The following is a 15,751-nucleotide window of genomic DNA, read 5'->3' as shown; positions in this document are numbered from 1 at the left end:
AGCCACGCTATGCGTTGCTCAGCGAAATGTAATTTTGTGTGTGTTTTGTACTTGCAGAAGAGAAATGCATCGCCTACAGGTGTAGTACGTGGCTGGCAGGAGAATGGGATCCCAGCTAAATAATATGATGTAACATCACAAAGCCTCGTGCTCAGAATGCAGATGAGGTTATCTTCCACCATAACACAGGGTGTCTGGTAATTCATGTCCCTGAAGGGATTGAGAAGTTTGTTATTGGACGCCATGTAAGTGAAGTGGCAGGGAGCATTACAAACCTCATCAATTCAGGAATGATCGCAGAACCGCTGAGGAAGAAACCCTTCTTCATCCTGCCACTGTATGAAGTCATAACAATAGGGGAAATTATAAGGTGAAGTTGTATAATATTATGCTTGTACGTGAATTGCTTCATTTCTTGTGTCTTTTTTATTTGTCGTGTGTGTTTCAACCATATTATAATAAGGCTCTTGAGTTTTTAGGGAAATACTTTGATATTTTATATTAATATTAATGGTGATTAGATTAGAAAAATGTAGAATATAGTTCAGATATGAGTACCGTCATGCCTTTGCTGGCGGGACCTAGTGTTTACAGTGCACTATGTCTTCTGGCATGGGCTAGAGCAATTTTGTTACTTTCATTGATCTGTCTCAGCTTTATCCTTGGCTTCGACAAAATGAAGGTGACTGAGGTATGAGCGATGCTAGTAATGCCATTCCTTGTGCAGCCAGTCCCTGCTATGAATGGTGTGAAGATATTGCTCATAGGGTCAGTTGGTGCATGCATTTCAGTGGGCTTGGCAGACTGATATGTAATAGCAACTTCTGGCTTGGTGAGGAAAGCAACGGGAAACTACCTCACTCCTCATTTCCTTAGTACGCCTCTTCAGTGATGCGTAGGCCATCTATGACAGCTGATGGCGGACCTGTTGAGGATCCAACCAGCCTTCGGGCTGAGGACTAAACATACATACATAAGTACCGCCATGTTAATTGTAGTTTATATGACGTAGTTGCCACTTGAATTGGGACACTAAATGTGCAATAAATAAATAAATAAATAAATAAATAAATAAATAAATACATACATACATAAATAAATAAATACTTGGGCACATTTACAGAATGGATGACAATAGAATAACTAAACGAATCTTCAAATACCTTTGGGAAAAGAAATCAACTACCACCTGGATTCAAGAAGTCGAGAAAGACCTGGAAAGGAACAACATACGAGAAGAAGAATTATTGGTAAGAAAGATTTTTAGGAAGAAAGTCTTACAAATGGAAGGATTTCAAGGGAGGAAGGAAAAGAAAAATGGCACAAAGTGGACTGAAGACAGGAAAAAGAAACACAGTGAAACAATGAAAGAATACTGAAAGAAAAGGAAAGAACAACTAAGGAGGAACAATTGAAATTGTAACGTGGTCCTTAGAAGGCCGGAACGCAAGAAGAAGAAGAAGAAGAAGAAGAAATAAATAACTAAATAAATAAATGAAAAATAAATAAATAATAAAATAAATAAATAAATAAATAAATAAATAAATAAATAAATAAATAAATAAATAAATAAATAAATAAATAAACACGTAAAATAAATAAAAATAAAGAAAATGCATAGCATTGCATATGTCCAAAGGAGAATTCACTTGCTTCTTAGATCTGCTTTACGATTTTACAAGTGTGCGCCTTGCAGACGAACTCGCTAGGTGTCACTAGTTTATTAAAAATGAAAAACATTCTATTTAATGATTTTTCTTGCCAATCAGCTGGAGTGAAGTGTAAACTTTAAATAGTTGAAGTAAAACAAGTACAAAGTCGTTTACGTTAGAGAATTCGTAAGTAAGGAATCCCTAGTACTGAAGTGTGGAAGTAACTGCAGTAATCGTGCAACTTTACACATAGCGCTACGTAAAACATTCAAAACTCTTAACATTTTGACTGATCAGAAAAAAAAACAAAATTGACAAATATTTTTCTGATAATAATCTGTTACTTTTGCAATGAAAAACCATCATATTTGAAAGAAATAATAAATAGGGCATTTAAGACTTTGTAATACAAAATAACAGAAATACGCATGCGCATACATACTCATTTAATGTTCATATCCATATTAAAGGTAATATAGACAAAGCATGGTTTAAACGAGGTCCCGCTAACTACTTTATCGGTTTCCAGAGATACCGAGGTGCCGGAATTTTGTCCCTCAGGAGTTCTTTTTCGTGCCATTAAATCTACCGACACAAGGCTGACGTATTTGAGGACCTTCAAATACCACTGGACTGAGCCAGAATCGAATGTGCCAAGTTGGGGCCAGAAGGCTAGCGCCTCAGCCGTCTGAGCCACTCTGCCCGGCCAGCCTGTTTTCAGTCATTCGATCGGATTAGGAATGGAATGAATGAAGCCCCCTTCCAGCGGCGAGACTATGAACTGTGCCGGCTGCCTGAGCCTGTCGCACTCCCCTGGAGCAATCATTACTGAGTGACATATGAAATGATACGATATTGGAGAGCGTTGCTGGAATGAAAAATGACAGGGAAAATCGGAGTACCCGGAGGAAAACCTGTCCCGCCTCCACTTTGTCCAGCACAAATCTTTCATGCAGTGACCGAGGTTTGAACCACGGAACCCAGCGGTGAAAGGCTGGTGCACTGCCGGTTGAGCCACGGAGGCTTTGGGAAATATGGGTATAATGGTTAAAATTTTACACGTAGCAGCTGTCATGGCCTTTAGTCTTATTTACTTATATAATTAATTTCTTGTACTGTAACGCTACATAACTTCGGACTGTGTTTAGATTAATAACGCTGAAAACACTTTAGCACACGTTGTTGTGAAAATTTAAGCATATATTTAAATTTGGTTGTTTTGATTAACAGTGGACTTCGTGGCAAATTGCATGTTAACACACTAACATGAACAACAGGGAGTTCTAGTCGAAGTTCCCTTCCCTGACACATAGTCTACTTATTCATTCACACAGTAGTTGTAATGTTGGAAACATTTTTTTTCTACTTGCTTTACGTCGGACCGACACAGATAGGTCTTATGGGGACGATGGGACAGGAAAGGCCTAGAAATGGGAACGAAGTGGCCGTAGCCTTAATTGAGGTACATCTCCAGCATTTGCCTGGTGTGAAAATGGGAAACCACTGAAAACGATCTTCAGAGCTGCCGACAGTTCGGTTCGAACCCACTATCTCCCGGATGCAAGCTCACAGCTGCGTACCCCTAATTGCACGGCCAACTCGCCCGGTGCAGCAGACAAAGTAGGTGTTTCTCATATTACGAAAAACGTGAAATTAAGCAATATCCTCAATTGTGCCGAAAGCTGAAGGGCTATAGGGCCAGGAAATATTTCAAATTGCGATTCCTGGAGAGCTTTATCTAACAAAAACAATCGAAAATCACTTCTGGCCTGAATGCATTTCCGAAAAAAGCCTAAAATCGCTTGTTTCTAATTGTTGGATAATTCTTTCTATAGTGTGCTCCTTGGTTTAATATCCTCAGGTTTTTGACTTTTGAAAAGTGTCCACACCGAATGTAGTTGGACTCACATTAGCGCTCGTAGTGGTAGAAAAAGGGCAAACTGCTAATCTAATGAACCGGATAACGATTATTAAGAAAAGGATTGCAATTTTTAGGTATAAATAAATAAATAAATAATATATTCTCATACTTTATTTGTTATGTCTTCAATACGACGATGTCATTTACAAAGAGTCGGAAAGAACAGGTTCAAGTACAGAGCCTTGAGGGACTCCCCTGTTCAAGTGGCGCCACAAGAAAACGATTCTACTAGTCTATCTCACACATTGTTGACATTTACCTAAAATTCGTATCTCATATCCATAGGTTCCTTTCAACATTGAGTTGCTTGACTGAAAGAATAGAACTGCGGATTTTTTGTTTATTTATTGATTCATCTTTATATAGGAGAGCTTCAATTAACTTTGCAGGTTACAATGAGCGGAGCAAGACGTTTAATGAGTGATTTTACATTTATACGTTTGTTCGGTGGCTACATAAGCTCATAGTCCGCTAGTATGTGTAACAATGTCACTGCACCACCACAGACGGCTATGTCTGCACAAATTGCTCACAATCATTCTGATAGCTGTGATCTCCGACGCTTCCACAACACAATGGCTATGCAAATTACAAGAGATGTACTTGCTAACTTTGTAGCCTGTCAAACTCACAGAGGGTAATGGGTTCGTGTGGGAATTGCTGTGCAAATTTACAGTGCAGACGTGTATAAGTACTTCGAATTTGACAGTGGTGTTACAGAGAAACGAAATGGCACTCCACAGGGAGCAGTGTTTAGTTACCTCAAACTACCATATGTATGATAATACTGTCCCTGTAGTTAAATATGCTCCATCTGCAATGGTTCGGAATAATAATAATAATAATAATAATAATAATAATAATAATAATAATAATAATAATAATAATAATAATAAACTTGGAATATTGGAAATACTAGAAAGAAGAATTATAAAAACATATTAGGCCCTCTAAAAACTACAGAATTTTGGAAATTAATAACGAAATTTTTCAGAACATAGAAAACATATCTATAACAGTACGGAAAAGGAGACTAATATTTTTGGACATATTTACAGAATGGAAACAGTAGACTAACAAAAAATATCTTCACGTATCCTTGGAAGAAAAAGTCAACAGCCACCTGCATTCAAGAGATCGAAAAGGGCTTGGAGAGAAACAACATCAGAGAAGATGTAATGGAAAGGGAAATGTTCAGGAAGAAAATTTTGTAGATGGAAGAATTTCAAGGGAGGGAGGCAAAGAAAACCGGCTCAAAGTGGTCTGAAGAAAGAAAAATAGAAACATAGTGAAATAATGAAGGAATATTGGACAAGGAAGAAACAACAACAAATGATGAAGAATTGAAATTGGAAAGTGGTCCCTAGTAGGCCTTAACGCAATAATAATATTAATAATAATAATAATAATAATAATAATAATAATAATAATAATAATAATAATAATAATAATAATAATAATAATAACAGTTAGTAGTGATATTGTAATAGCACGATCAATGGAAGACCAGAAATGCACAGTTCACTCGTGTCCTGCTCTACCTCTTAACGCTCTTTTAAATGTCACTGCGGTAAGTATTCCACTGATGTCATCCGGTAAACAGTTCTATTATCGCGCGACAAACACAAAGAATAAGCTGCAGTTCGATGGTGAGGAATGATGAGCTGGTCTGATGTTTGAGACCGTGTATCTCTGTTATGGAGTAGTGGAAACACGAAGGAAGGTAAGATGGGGAAGATGTACTAAGAACGCAGGGAGGAGAGGCAGAGTATGATGGTTACGACGAGCATGAAGTCGCAACCACTCTAGTTCTAGGAAAGATGCTGACACGTGGTCATCTCACACACATGTATTTTGAAAGCTCTGTTGCCTTAGGGAAAATTGTTGCCTCACATCATTGAAAACAGCGTCACATTAGTCAAAATGTGACATTACAAGAGTTTCGATTCATTTCTTTTTAAGTTTTATTGGAAATATGTTTATATTTTTATAAGGAATGTAAAGCTGAGGAAAATTTCTTGACATATATGTAAGATATGTCGAGACCAAGCCATGCATTCTTCCATGATAACGCCTAGATTCTTCAGTTGTGATACAAAATGAATTGGGAATTCCTGAAGGATTATTCCTAGCTACGGACGTTTAATTATACTTGCGATTTTGTAAGGTGATGCGTAGTGACAATCACGAACAGCCTGTGAGTGAATATTTAGTAAGTCTATATATTCTTGAAGGTCTCGTATTGCAGAGTCTGTGAAGAGTCGAAGGTCGTCAGCGTACTTGCAGTGTTTGTAATGTCTTAAATTCGAAGAAAAGTCATTTACAAAGAGTGCGGAAAGAACAGGTTCAAGTACAGAGCCTTGAGGGACCCCCCTGTTCAAGTGGCGCCACAAGAGAACGATTCTACTAGTCTATTTCACACATCGTTGACATCCGTGAAGATAAGAATACATCCAAGCAAACGTTCTCTGAGAAAAATGTAGAGCCTTCAGCTTTACAAGAAATATGTTAATATGTACGCTATCGAAAGCTTTACTGTAATCTAGTGGTACCAGAATTGTGATTCCTCCTCCATACATTGCTTGTCGAACGTCCTCAGTCACTTTAAGTAAGGCTGTAGTTGTACTATGTCCTTGTCGAAAACCGGACTAGAAAGGATTAAGCAGATGGTGCGTTTGAAGATACTCATACATTTGTGTATGGGCTATCATAATTAAAGGATACAATTTGATATGTTTTACCTTGTTTTAATGGCAGCCTATAAATAAAGGAGGTTGTTCCTTAATAAAGATAAATGTATATATTGTCAATGCCATAAGACTGGCGAATACTATGAAATTAGAAGGGCTAAAGTAGTATCCTTGAGGTTAGCAAGTTTATAGCTTGTTGGGTGAGAATTGAGGATGGGTCACAAACATCAAGTATGTGAGATCTCAGGGCACGAGGATAATAAAGTGTCTCTAACTCCATCCGTGAACAAATTAAACCACGGCTTCCCACTTCACCGACACGAAAACAAAAAAGATAAAAGTAGACGGAGAAGAACGAGAGAACTTTTATGACACTGTTGGTACTCCTCCTAGGCGTTGGAATGGCGTTACTCTGGCGTCGTAAAGAAAATTGCCTAACCCACTAACTGGAGAGTTCACATGGGCTTAGTGACGCTCTTTTTCTGACGACTTATCGTACATTGGTTGTAAAATTCCAGAGCGCTGTTTAATATTCAGATAGTAGTATACATTTTTGTAATGCAAGGATTCGCGACTTTCAGAATTGATCCAGAATATGACAAGGCATACTGAGAGGTCGACTACAGTTTATAAAGTAGAATGCTTGGATGAATTTTTCCTCTGCTTTCCCCATAATCTGAGATTGCCTGTACTGACAAAGCTTACAAAAGATGTAAAATACTTTACGATTTGGCATACACGAGAGACAAAAACTGGGCCACTTGCATTTTAGGATTATATAAAATAGAGGGCCAATTTTTCATCCCCTTAGCAGAATTGGACTTGCAATAATTCAGGAATATTGTGGACAAGGCTAGATATTGCTACAAATATTAATACATTCTCCACTTACGGGCAAGTTACAATGAAATTGTTATAACCTAAGGTAGTCAATATTTGACATTAACACTACAATAACTAAACTACCAAAAATATGTTCGTAATTTCGTCCCCTACCACATTTATGAAAAGTACAATTTATTTTCATATATTTTTCATTTCTAACCTTGCCAAAAACTTTCCCTATTATGAATTAATTAAAGGCCGTTTATGAAAACTGTTTTCTTGGCTTGCTTTTCAACAAAGTCTTTCAGCGTTGCTCGTGGGATGTTGAACGCTTTACTTTAACGTTTGTAACCCGTTATCTTTAATTAACATCATAAATAACAAATAAAATGAAAGGGGACGAAATTACGAACATTCCTGGTTTATTATAATGGCCGCTACACTAAATCATGCCAACCACCCCAGTGTAGCAATTACACACCGGGAACTACATCACACGACTGATTTGCAGTCCATTATTTCACACATATGTGAGCGCTTACTCTTGGAATAATACTCTCTTAATTTGAACGCTGCTCTAACTCAGCTCAGGATGAAAAATGAATCGTCCTTGTATACGAAAACTGAACGTGGTGTTCAGAACAAGACAACGGGACGAGGCTACGCGTGTGCGCGCGGCTAAACATTCAGTACCAACCGAGCTAACTGGAAATCCCTAGGGGGACGGAATTAGGTGCTGGTACGCAATTGAACCTTAATAAAATAATTGAATTGATTTGGTTCAATAGATGTTATATTGAAATATAAAAAAATCAAAATAAAATTTGGAAAGTGAATCATAATCCAAGGAGAGGAAGTGAAAACGCTGAGATTTGCCGATGATATTGTCATTTTATCTGACTCTGCAGAAGATCTGAATGGTGAACGAGTAAAAGATGAAAATAAACAAATCCAAAAGAAAAGTAATGGAGTCAAGCGAAGGCAGGTGATGCACGAAATATTAGATTAGGAAATTAAGTCTTAAAGGAAGTAGATGAACGTTGTTACTTGGGTAGTAAAATAATTAACTATGGAAGAAGTAAGCACAGGCAGGGAAGGCTTTTTAAAGAAAAGTAATCTTATTTCGAATGTTGAAATAGGAACTAGAAAAATGTTTTTGAATACGTTCGCCTGGAGCGTGGCATTGCACGGAAGATAAACATGGACGATAACTAGCTCGTAAATGATAGAGAATGGAAGCTTTTGAAATGTGGTGTTACAGAAGAATGCTGAGGCTGGTATGGGTAGTTCGAATCACGAATGAAGAGATACTATATAGAGTTGGTGAGAGGAGATCGGTTTGGCTAAATTTGGTGGAAAGAAGAGATAGAATGTTAGGACACCCAAGACTGGTTTAGGGAATTGCAGGCTGTAAGAACAGTAGGGGGCATGGAGAGCTGGATTGAACCATTTTATGGACTGATGATTCAAACAAGATAATTTAATTTATTTTCATGCTAAGGGAAGTGTTTGTTTTGTCGTCTTAAATAAATATCCAAGTAGTTATTCTTCGACTTCGAAGAACTCTTTCATCGTATATTCGTGTCTTACAAACAAAGTATTTATGCTTCCTTTTTATAGCGTGTGTTGAGCAAGCAAGACACTCTAAACTTCCTCGTGATTCAATTCAAAGACATAGGTGCCTCAACTACAAAATAAACGTGCTGTAACCTTTGTAACTCAGCACACGTGTACACAAACATACAAAACATTGGGTGCTGGATAGAACAATAACACTGCTGCAGGAGACAAAACACACAATTCTCCTGGCTTACTGTGAAATCTCTTTGTCTGATGTGCCAACAAGAGCAATTCTCAAGGTCTTCTACAAATACAACCACCGTCATTAAAGTTCCCGGACTGACAAGGAATGTTAATAAAAGTGCCCCATAGAGATTCGAAGGGTTTGGCTAGGGTTACGAAATGTGGTTCGAGTATAATTTTACGGTTTTTTCTGTTGTGCGCAATTTAAGTTTTGAGAATTAAAATAGTTTGATTATTGTTTTTAACTCGTATTGTCAAAAACTTACATATTCTATATCTATTATTGAATTATACCTTTCCTTATTCACTTACAATCGATGTATGGATCTTTTTTTTTTTTTTGCTAGTTGCTTTACGTCGCACCGACACAGATAGGTCTTATGGCGACGATGGGACAAGGAAGGGCTAGGAGTGGGAAGGAAGCGGCCGTGGCCTTAATTAAGGTACAGCCCCAGCATTTGCCTGGTGTGAAAATGGGAAACCACGGAAAACCATTTTCTGGGCTGCCGACAGTGGGGTTCGAACAGTATCGATCTTAGCTGCGATAGTCGTGTAATAGTGAAGAACAGTTTATTGAATTAAACATATTTAATCTCTTTATGTCTTTAGGCTTTTTCAATGGTGAAATTACCAGCGTTTCGCCCAAGTGTAGCAGTGGACTCATCAGTTGGATTGCTACACCTTTCCAAGACACTGGCAGCTAGTGTGCCGTTGACACACCACTGCAAGCCTCTTATGTAGAAAAATGCAGTGACAGTGCTCTAGGGGAAGCATGTGCCTCCACTTGTATAAATGCATGCCTTTGGCCCTGTATCAAAAAATAATGTATAAGAATTGCTTAAAATTGAGCAGTTATTCTTTGCAGTGTCAGGCAATAACGATTGTGATGAGATGTTGTTATCTTTAATACAGGCACAAAGGAGAGAAATATCTGACAGTTGATTTTGTAAAAGGAATTGCAATGTCAACATTTAATTTTAAACATGTTAAATGTAAAAACTATTTAAAATATTTGTGCCAACAAAAGGAACTGTTAAAAAAGATTCAATCCAGTGATAAATACCCATGGGACATGGGCTCTAAAATGTAGGTATGTGTGATGTGTGTAATATTCTTTATTTTCTGCTTCTTATGTAAATATAGCTATTTAAGAACATAAAATTGTATTATTATTATTATTATTATTATTATTATTATTATTATTATTATTATTATTATTATTATTATTATTATTATTATTATTGAAAATCCAGTACAGCATGCAGCCATATTTCACAAGAGTACATTAGCGCTGTAGTTTATAGTCTAAAAGTATTTAAAAATGGATGATTAAAAGTTCAGTTTGTTGAAGATGTGCTGAATGGATGTAAAGAACAAAGCTTCTTGAAAATGTATGATCACAACTGTTCAGGTGATACTCAAATATAAGTCTTTTCATTCCAAACACGGGGCAGGAGAAAAGAAGATGATCCAATGTCTGAGCAGAATCGCAAAAGTATAAATATCCATTTGTAATTTGGATTTTAAATCGCTCAATGTAAGATTTGAATCTTCGATGTCCCGATAGAAATTGCGTTAGGGTAATGTTAGGCACCAATACTATACTCTGAGGTCGATCTTTAACTTCGGGGTAAATAATAGTTCTCTTGTAACAGATCCTTTCAAGCTATAAGTCCATCCATTGTCCAATTGATGTATAATAGCACACTGGAGGTTAATGATGCGTTATTCCGATGTATGATGTGGAGGCTAATTTCGCTGAAGTATATGCTCTTTCATATCCATCAAATCCTGTTTGACCACGAATCCAAGATATACAGATATGACGACATTATTCAGCTTCTGTTCTTGTACTAATAATTATTCAATCGGAATTCGGCAATCCTAAGAGCGTGTTGATCAATCTCGTTGCAAGCGTCCTCATTTTGGGATTTCAGAATATGCAACCCTAGGGTTGGTATATAGAAATAATCGAAAATAGTGTCGAATCCATAGTTTTCGCGGGCGCTGAGACGAACAGTGACACTCTGGATGCCGTTCAAATCAAAGTTCAGCCCCATCGGCATAGGGGGGGTGAGAAGAAAATGTCCAAAATGGCCGAGATTATGTATGTGTGTATAATCCAGCATAGCTCTCAACCAAACTTAGTACACACATGACTTACTATCTGAAAAAAAGGACTGTAGGGGTAAGACACCATTAGCACCCCTCGGAGCGGAAATGACCGATCTTAATGTCGAATCGATGGTTTTCGGGGTCGCTGAGATGAATGTGTTCCGGGGATTTTGTGGAACACAGAGGTGTAACGACGGTGCCGAGGTGAAAGGGTAGACAGGGAAATGACCAGAGCATAAGTTAAAGCGCTACTGTACCGTTCCCGTCTGAAATACAGTCCACCGGCGCCAATCGGAGAGCTGCGTGTTCGGTTCTTAAAAATTGATCGGGCTAAAATAAATTAAAAATCTCAGGATAAAATAAATACCATGGGTATATGAACGGGAAACAGTATCATATTTCCGAAATAAAATACAAAATAAAGGGGTAAGATGGATTTATTGACTATTAAACATTATTGAAATTCGAGATAAACAAAATATAATTAAAATATGGCTCAAATAAATGCCAAAAAAAAAATTAATATGTGCCGAGCACATAATTAACATAAATTTACAACAAATTACAAAGGACGGGCAATGTCCCGTTTCAAAATGAAAACATTTACAAAATCAACGCAACGACCTGGGGAAGAAATTCACACTTCGCTTCGACCTACGCAGTTAAATTCATTTTAACGCATCCTGACGGGTATCATTTAAATTATAATTACAGGACATACCGCGACAGAATAAAATTATGCTAAATCCGATCCATAATACAACTATATATATATACATCACTTTTCATCAAATCAATATTTCAGGGACCTTAGCTTACATCTACACTGAATTTACTTAACAGGCCGTTCTGTTATAAATTGGATGGCTTAGAAGCCTGCTTCCCAATAGAATGAGTTTCGGACTCATATTTAAGAACAAATCTTTTCAACGCTGGCCATGACATAATCAACAACAATCCAAGTAACACAAATTAATACAGAAAAAAAAACACTCTCGGAGAAACCTGTAATGACATGCAATAAAAAATAATAACATCTGTGTATTCAATATCTGAAATATAAACCATAAGATACTAGACTCCTTCATATAAAAAGAACATCGAACTCCAGGCTCAGCTATCCGTCTGTTGATCTTTCACTAGCACGCTGTAATATAAATCACTGAACTCTTCTAATGCTCCAGCTATGAAACATCTTACTTCGCCAGAAAAGACTCTAACTAATTGGTTTGGTAAATCTTGCCTGAGAAATTCTAATATGTTTGGAAACATAAATTACGCTGCCATTCACTTCTCTGTTCATTTAATTAATACAAGGCCTCAAACTCCAATTAAAGCACAATACACATTCCTATGGCCTTAACTACATATTCCAATATAACACGGCTTGCAGATATGATACTCAACACATCTGGCCTAACACTTTGGGGTCCGTGAGTTCGATTCTCACAATCATAATGAACACTTGAGGCAAATCAAACCTCTCTCTTTCCATGCAGCTGACACCATTATATCTTTCCGATATTCACACATAGTAATCTCAGTTACAGGCTAATCTTGCCTTTTTCTCGTAAAAACATAACTCAATACCAATTAGCTAGTTCTCTCTGCGGATCTAGAAGATATTAGTTCGACGGTGCACTTATACGTTGGTCATCGCTGCCATGTATTCCTATAAACGTGCTACATGCAGAAAAAAAAATACCTTACTAAATTTTATTCCCAGACCAAACTTTAGGCTGTGTAGCCTTCATACTAAAAGAGTCTACATCTTATACCAAAATGGAATACACAGTTACCTTTAGACATATATATCCTCATCTACACCTAATCATTTCCCTCTTTCCCATCTTATAAAAAGGTAATAAAGTAAAATATAAAAATCAGGGTTCCAAACATGCATTTCCCTGAAACATGACACTAATCTATAAAAATACAACATAGCTCAGTCACAACAAGACTGACATTTACATTTACATTACATTACACTGGGATCGAATTAGCCTAATTCCTTCTATCTAAGCATGCCTATAATTAAAAATGAACTTAACTGGTAGCGTCTCAGTTTCTTCATGATTCCAGGCCACAGCGTCCAGCAAATTACGCCATTATTGCACCAAACTGCATGGCGTTATCAAATACTCTGCAAGTCTTTTCTTCTCTCTTCATCATTATGTAATAGTGCTTCGCACACACCATTTAATTGTACCGATACGATGACGACGGTTCGTACCAGTTCTTCGCGAAACCGAACGCGTACCGGACACGGTATTTGCACAAACCGTATGCAAATTACGCATACACAGGTACGGAAATATCGACAGTAACTATCGTTTTATTGATATTATCCCGTGTCACCACCGCACTTTGACATACGTAATACCTGATATTATTTATATAGCAAAGGTAATTGCTCTGTTAATATACTATGCACACTCGTAACTGCAATCTAACACTTGCATTCATGTAATGCATATTTTCAGAAAAGAAAACGTTTCAGCTTCACAAATTTACTACTCATATGTTCACACTGGTCACTTAAAAAAGTTACTTTCCTATACCACTGGTTTAATATCAGAAACACCGACCCGCGCGGTTCACACTTCAAAAGCAGAGTGACTTTCCAAGTTCAGAGGCTACTATATACACCAAGCTCCCGGTATTAGTCATGTCTTAGGGGATTCCACTGACGCGGTGACGTTACTGCTCACCCACTACTCTGCAAAAGCGCTGATTCAATAAAAATATGTTAATTACTTTATTAATTCAAATTAAGTATTGCAACTGTCTACAGGTAGTTCTTTTAATGTTTAACTGGCTTCTATTTCATATAAAAACCGTGGAGTCGAGCTTTATAACAAATTGCCTGATAAATAAAGGGTAGTGCAGCACTGTAAATTTAGAAGTTGGTAAGACTAACTTAATTTGTTTTGTAAATCCCTTCATTCTGCCATATCGCTTCCAGGGCTGTGATTGGTCCTTTATAATCGGCCGCTCTCAAACACTCTTGTGCATCCCCGAGTGACTCATACGAAGTACGCGACATTTTCACTGTTGCTATGCTTAGATAAGAAGCTATTACTGATGTCACCCGATGACGGAATACTGCATTACGCAACTTCTAGGTCGCATCATGACTCCCTTCGAATATGAACTGCAAAATATTACAACATATTATATAATTGATATTTGGGGCATATATGATATGGCACACTACATTTCGAAATTTTATTTCCTTCCTTTTCTCCTTTTATTGTAAAGTATGGCAGGTAGACAATCTGAACAAGCAACAACAAATAATAAAGTGGAATAACAACGAGGTCGTCAGCTCTGACAACAACAGTGGAATGTGAGTCCAAAAATCAGGTAGAAGAACTGGATAGAATTATTGACAAGATAATATACAAGGGATGAGCATACTTACTCCACTCACTTACATTCAGGGAGACTTAGCTCCGAAGGGCTTCTGAAGTCCAGCCTCTGAGAGGCACAAGTATCTTACAAAATTATGTCTTACAACTTTCGAAAACAGTGTTTGTAGTAACTTCTGCTCAACAATCTGTTACACACTCGTTTATCAAAAAATACACTTTAAACCGGGGCAATGATTGCCCATACTAAAAGGACTAAATGTAAAATTAGAAGCTTTAAGACGACCAAGGCTACGAGGCGAAACAGTTACAATACTAAATGGGCTTATGGCTCGAAGTTTCAGAGGGGTGACTAAACGAAAAATATTAATGCCGAATAGGTGAGTGAAGAATTTAGGAATGTAGAAATTTTAGTCACCCCTACTAAGTTGAGGAACACTCTTTGTTCTCTTAATTTAGATGTATCCCAGCAGGGATTTGTACAGAGTCCTCAGACATACCGAAAATTTACATTTAAATAATTACTTTGGAATTTTACATTAAGAAAAGAAGTTTGAAGCCTTCCTCCCAAACTATCTACCTGGAGCTATCACATGTTAAAAAATTTCTGCCATTACCTTTAGATCGAAGACTTAAGACTGAATTTTAACTTATCTTCTCTTGGCTGATAGACGAAACTTGTAAGAAGAAGTAGAAGAAAGACCGAAATGTATGTGGTCAGAATTCCATTCAACGGAGGAAATGGTACATAGATTTTGGACGGACGGTAATCAAGAGCTCCCTGGCGGTGCGTGGCTGTATTTGTGAACTTGGTGACCTACTATGTACAAGATACCGTATTATCGAGTGCAAAATAAATTGAATATCAGATTACCAATATAGACAAATTGTGCGCGATTCATTAAATAAATTAATTAAAATCGAAATCTGACTGATAGTGTGGCGTCTTGACTCTACTGAATCCGAAAGACTTACTCGAGTCCTTCCAAAAACAGAACTGCTGTATTCGAACCCATGGAGATTATTTTGAAAGAGATTATGAAAATTTGGCATCAAGGTAAGTACAGAACTGGTAGAAAGTTTAGGCTCACGAAATGTCATCTAATATGATATAGGCCGCCTGGTTTCATTGAGTTATGGCAAGTATTGTACAAGTTCACATCAGAAAGTCAGCATTTTTGGAAATATTATGAACTGTACACTCTAATTGGTTGCAAGTATCACCACCAATACTTTGTTGTATTCTTAGCAATAGGAGGGGATTAACTTAGTGTAAATGTAGAAATTACGAAAAAAAATGCTGCAACGATATTTGTGCGTTTATATTTTTCAAACCGGCTCTAAGATGTTCATTCTTCCTTGTTCTTGTCATAG

Source organism: Anabrus simplex, chromosome 14 (genome assembly GCF_040414725.1).
Source record: "Anabrus simplex isolate iqAnaSimp1 chromosome 14, ASM4041472v1, whole genome shotgun sequence".
Classification (NCBI taxonomy): Eukaryota; Metazoa; Arthropoda; class Insecta; order Orthoptera; family Tettigoniidae; genus Anabrus; species Anabrus simplex.
This window is presented reverse-complemented; position numbering follows the sequence as displayed.